Raw genomic sequence first — 6000 nt, 5'->3', positions numbered from 1 at the left:
CAGAGCTCCCTCTCCTGTAATGATACTCGGGTCTCCGGGACAAGAGATGGACAGATGGAAGGGTGTGGAAGCCCTGTCAGTCTCTGTGCTTTCACAGGAGAAACCGCAGCCTAGCCCGACAGGGCCTTACTAGGAAAAAAGAAAGTTTCTCCCTCAGACCCCAGTTCAGGGTCTCCATCCCAGCTCCAGTTCCCTAAAACCGAGAGCTCAGCCCAGTGGGGTTTTGACCACGTGTCCCCTTCCCCACGCTGCTGTCGCGCTCTACACGGGCAGATCCTCCTACCAGGCTCAGGTTCAAGGTCCAGTCCTCATAGGACCGGTCCTCACGGCACCGTCCCCCACCGCAAGGCTTTGGATCCCGCGGTCCCCATGGTCTCGACTAGTCTCTTCTGGAGAACGCCCGCGGTGCCCTAGTACTGATCAGCTCCCGCTGACCGGCTGACGGGCAACTAGGCTGACCTAGAGACATTTGTGGCTTCTAACTACAAAACTAGTCTTGAAACCACAGACTCCTCCACAGCTAGAAGGAGGAAACCTGCTGGCTTTGTAAGGGGATTTGCCAAACCACAGATATCCTACGTTATGTACACCGTTGGCTTTTAAGAGACAAATTTTATCATTAGGCAAAACTGCTTGCTTTTTCCATTAAAATGTGCTGGGGCCAGAGGCGGCGAACAACTTGGAGCGGACCCAGTATCCCAGATGCTGTTGCCTGGCGTTGGCCCCGGCTCTGGGTTCGAGGGCTCCTTTTTCTCTCCAGGGCGGAAAGAAGCCGGCAGCTTGAACAACCTTCCCCATGGACTCGATTTTCCACTTCGGCCTCTGAATCCTGGTGCGCCGGTCGGGAAAGCCTTTTTCCCCCTGTGCGCCTCCATCCCCAGCCCTTGCCTGGAAAACTCTGAAACTCCGCAAAAGCAGGTCGATATAAGAGAGGCTGTGCCAGTCGAGCAAGACCGCAGGGTTCTACCTCGGAGCCGCGCTGTTTACCGCCGCTGGAAGCTCGAGCCTACTTGCAAAGACCGGTCTGCCCAGGCGGGACCCTCGGTTCCTGGAGACCCCATCTCCTCCACCTCTAGCTTGGGGAGGCATGGGAGAATCGAGAACCAGGACAGAAAAGGAAGCTTCACTGCATTGCGGGTGACTAAGCGCTGCCCACAGTCGCCACAAGATTCATTTGCAATTGACTCTTAGGCCAGGTCAGGGTTAGTCCCCTGCGGTGCACCCAGGTCTGCGCTTTTACCCCCGGGCTAATCCTGCGGGTTGTGGGGAGAGCTGAACCCAGGAGACTTTTGAATCCGATAGACGAACAAGCAGCTACGCAGGCAGGATCTGTACCCAGGGAAGGAAGCTTAGGCGTGAAGATGTCTTTGAAAAAGAGTTATACAAAGCAAAACTCAGGTTCACGTTTGCATTCCCCTAGGAATACGGATCGTCAGTTAACTAGTCACAGGGGCGAAGGTAAGATGCCTAAAAGGATCTTCTGTTTCCTATGCAGCGCTTCCCAGATAAAGTTGAGTCTCTCCTACTCTTGAAAAAGACCTAAACCCTCAGCGGAGGGTCACAGCTGCCAACCCCAAATCCGCCTCCTCTGCCTCTGCGCCCGCCACTCTATCCAGGAGCGGTTACTACCTGGAGCTAAGTGCTGGGCCAGAGGAGCTTCGTAGTGGGAGGTGAGGGAGCACTCAGGGTTCCAGAACTGACTGGGACCCGGGGGCCAGCTCCCACTCTGCCTGTCCTCCAAGTCCTCACCGGCCCTGTCTCCAGAACGGGGGTCCCCTAGGGAGGCAAATATTCTGGGGTCACCTGGACTTTGCTGCAGCACAAGATAGACTTAAGGGGAGCGGAGTAGGGACGCTGCCAGTGAAACCTAGACCACAGTGGAAAGGGGAATGGGAGTGTTGGGAACTCAAAGCTTTCGCAGACAAGACTGAAGGAAAGAACCAGGTTCCAAAAAATAAAAGGGGGCGGGCACTTCCAGGGAGTAGGGGAGGAAATGTGAAGAGCATTCAAGTAAAATGTGGGATTCCATCACTTCCTTCCCCCCTCTGGTTCCTGCTTTGCCTGAATCTGCCTCACACTCTCCTTGGGGGAATCTTCCCATCCAGTCGCTTTCCCAAATCTGACCTGGGTTTTCTAGAGGGTTCAGGACCCTGGCCTTGTCCCTTCAGACTGCATGCTGTACTGGTCTTTCAAAGTGCAGGTAGCTACCCGGGCGCCCGGGCTCCCACCTGTAATCCTTGCACTCTGGGAGACTAAGATGGGTTCATTGCCTGAGCTCAGGAGTTCAAGACCAGCCTGAGCTAGAGGGCGACCCGGTCTCTAAAAACTATAGCTGGGCGTTGTGATGGTCGCCTGAAAGTCCCAGCTACTCCAGAGGCTGAGGCAAGAGGATCACTTGAGCCCAGGAGTTTGAGGCTGCTGTGAGCCAGATTACAAGGGCGCTCTGCTGAGGATGACAAAATGAGACTCAGTCACAAGGAAGGAAGGAAGGAAGGAGAAAAGAAAGAAGAAGCCACCTCACAATTACTGTGAATGTTTCCGGTTTTTAATAATCATTGTCTACATGTTCATATACAGTTTTTCCAGCAGCAATTTTAGACAAAAGAAACACGCAATTTTAAACAAAAAGAATAAATTATTATCAAGCTATCCCCCAAACAAGGTTGATAATCACAACTATTTCAGAAGGGCACTATTCACTCATTCCTTTAAACATTCTGGAACACCCCCACCCCTCAGCCAGGCACAGTCTAGATACTGTACAGAGGCCTGAGCGGGGTGTGCTCTGGCCTGAGGGGAACTCAGACAAGGGTGGAGGATCAGCCCTGCACAGTCAGTGCGGTGCCCATACCTGCTGTCCAGGCTGAGCTGAGGGCCAGTAGAGACGGGGTGTCAGACTGGCCTGTGCCATGCCACTTCCACTGCCTTTACTGGAAATGCCATCAGTCAGTGCCCCCAGGGAGGGAGGGAGGACCAAAATCCAGGTTTAGCACATTTGATTACTGCAAGATTTCCTTGTTCTTGTCTGGACTTAATCCTCACTCCCATCCCCAGTCCTAGGCACCCACCAATTAGCTACTTTTGCCTTTCCTGGACATTTCATATTAATGAAGTTATACATTCCAGTCTTCTGTGTCTGGCTTCCTTAACTTACCCCGAGGTTTCCGAGGCCCACCCATGTTGTACCCTTGTAACTGTCGGATAGTATTTCCTCCTATAGGTGCATCGGGTTTGCTCATCCCCTTGCCAGTTATATTCAGATTTTTTTCCAGTTTGGGGGCTGTTGTATAGATAATAATGCTACAAAAATTGAGGAATATATCTCTGTGTGGACATAAGTTTTCATTTGTATGAGTAGATCCCTAGCACAGGCATTGCTGAGCTGTATGATAAGTTTATGTTTAACATTTTAAGGCTCTGTCAAATTGTTTCATAAACTGACTTTCCTATGTACGTTGCCACCAGCGAAATTTCTCCACATCCTGCACAATGCTTTCCTCCTTATAATAGCCATTCGAGTGGTGTGTAGCACTAACTCACTGAGGTTAATTTTCACTTCCCTGATGAGTAATGATGCTGAAAAACTCATCTTCTATCTTTCTTTTTTCTTTCCTTTTTTTTCCTTCTTTTTTTGTAGCCCTTGGTGGAGTGCCAAGGCATCATAGCTCACAGCAACCTCAAATTCATGGGCTCAAGCAATCTTTTTGCCTCAGCTTCCCAAGTAGCTGGGACTACAGGTGCTGGCTACAACACAAGGCTATTTTTAGAGACAGGGTCTCGCTCTTGTTCAGGTTGGTCTCCAACCTGTGAGCTCAAGCCATCCACCACCTCGGCCTCCCTGTGAGCACAATGTCTGGGTGTGGGAGCAGGTGGAGGAGTCCCAGCTGTGAGACCAGCCACATGTGGGCTTCCAAAGGGAATCCTAGGTGCCACCCCTCCACTGCACTTACTGGGAATCCCAGGCTCTGCCCTAGGCTGATAACTCTGCCTCCATCCTTCCCCCTCTGTCCCCTTCTTCCCACAGTCATTCTCTGCCTCCCTCCTCCATTGTCCTGGCCAGGACCATCATGCACCCTGCCTCTCCCCTCACTTTCAATAAGTCTCAGAAAGGAACAGAAATACAGGTTGAGATCAGATGTTTTATGAATTTATTAGTGCTTTCTTTGGCTGTATCGGAGAGCGTTAAAACACTTGCCCAACACCTAATTTTAAGCTATGTGACAAAAGCCATCTGACCAACCCATTACCCAGGAAAGGAAAGTGAGACCCAGAGGGCTGAGTGGGGGTGCTTGTCCAAGATCACCCTGCCCGTTGGCTAACCTACCCAGAAAGGGGGTTTGCCAGGTCCTAAGAGTCAGAGAAGAGTCAGTGCTGGGTGTTACATGCTCCACCCACCAGGAAGCTGGATGGGACTGATTCAGACTCTTCCTGCATCAGAGGGGCCACCTGGTGGGGATCCTCCTGTGGCCCCAGGTGTTTCTTCTGGGGGTGATCTCTGCTCCTGAATATATTTCTGTGAACAAGAAGACATTCAGACCTTACAAGGCATGACAAATTTTCCCCGTATGAACTCTTTGGCAAAAAGTCGGAATATTTGCTCCAGAGAAGAGGGAATAAAACAAAAATGGCCAAGACTCAGGGTCTGTGCAATCGGAGCATACACCCACCATCAGGAAACTGGGGTGGGAGCAGTGGACAGGGCAGCAACCAAAAGAAAGCAAGTGGGCCTGAGCTGGTGGGAAGTCAGGGGAGGCTTCACTAAGACATGACCATGACAACAAGCATCATGAGGGTGAAGGTATTAAGCAGAGATCTGCTGAACTAGGTGTTGGGGGATACCTCTGCTAAAGCAGAAGATCACAAAGAGCAAAAAAAGCGAGGTGCCAGGCAATTATTAAATCACTGCAAAATATTATATCGAGATGTATAGAAAGAAACACGGGAGAGTTTAACATGTGGCTCAGCTTTGAGTCACATTCTCAAAGTCAGTAATTGAACTGAAGCTCTCCTCCCACTCAAACTCACCACGCACCTGCACTGAGAGGATGAAAATTGTGTGTGAGGGGAAAAGGTACTGTGGACCAGAGAGATCCCAAAAAGTCAGCACACCTATCTCACATGGCAACATTTCAAGTAGCACATCCCAAAAAGTCAACACAGATATCTCAGATGGAAACATTTCAAGTAGCACGGATCTACACTACCAAAAGACATGAAGAGAATGAAGAAAACATAAACTAAAGGGCTGGTTCTTTACCAGAAAGGAGATGGGGGGCAATGGGTAATGGAGGGGAGACCATGTTTGCAGCAGACAAAATGAAAGGGAGGCAGGCAGCACCAGGAGCCAGGCTCACCCAGAGAACAGGGTTCTAAGGTAGTGGTTCAGGATCCAGGGACTGTTCCTGTGGCTGGGGCCACTCAACCCTTGGCACTGAGTGACTCTGCTGAAACATGAGGAGGGACCAGCGGAGCCCTCTGTGCCTTTCACCTGAGCAGCCTGGCTGTGTCTTGGCTCCTTTCCAGAGCTTAATTCATCCCCTTGAGTGGAAATCCTTGCCCCCCCCACCAACACACACGCTTCTTACACACTCACCACCACCCTTTCTGGAGGTGTTATTCTGTACATGCTTGTGGATTTGTTGATGTCAGTGGACAGAGAAGATAGAAGGGTGCTCACCCAGTGTAGCCAGAAGGGGGCAACTGCCAAAACTCCAATGATGACCACATTCCAGGGGAACCCTGGGCTGGGAATACTCAGTGAGATCCTCATCGCAGGAAAAACATTCTGAGGGAGGGAAAGAAAAAACACACTTGGGAAGTTATTGCTTGTTTCACAGAGAGTGCAAACATACTGGAAAAGCATGGAGGGTAAAGGCCTAAAATATAGCAATGGGCCCTGGGGTGTGGTGTGGGGGAGAGGTGTAGTGGGAGAGGGGTAAGGTGGACGCCCTTGGCACTGGTGGGGGTGGGGGTCAGGGTGACTCCTAGAATGGATTATGG

Source organism: Nycticebus coucang, chromosome 9 (genome assembly GCF_027406575.1).
Source record: "Nycticebus coucang isolate mNycCou1 chromosome 9, mNycCou1.pri, whole genome shotgun sequence".
In the NCBI taxonomy this organism is placed as follows: Eukaryota; Metazoa; Chordata; class Mammalia; order Primates; family Lorisidae; genus Nycticebus; species Nycticebus coucang.
The sequence above is the reverse complement of the archived record's forward strand: the minus strand, read 5'-3'. Positions refer to the sequence as shown.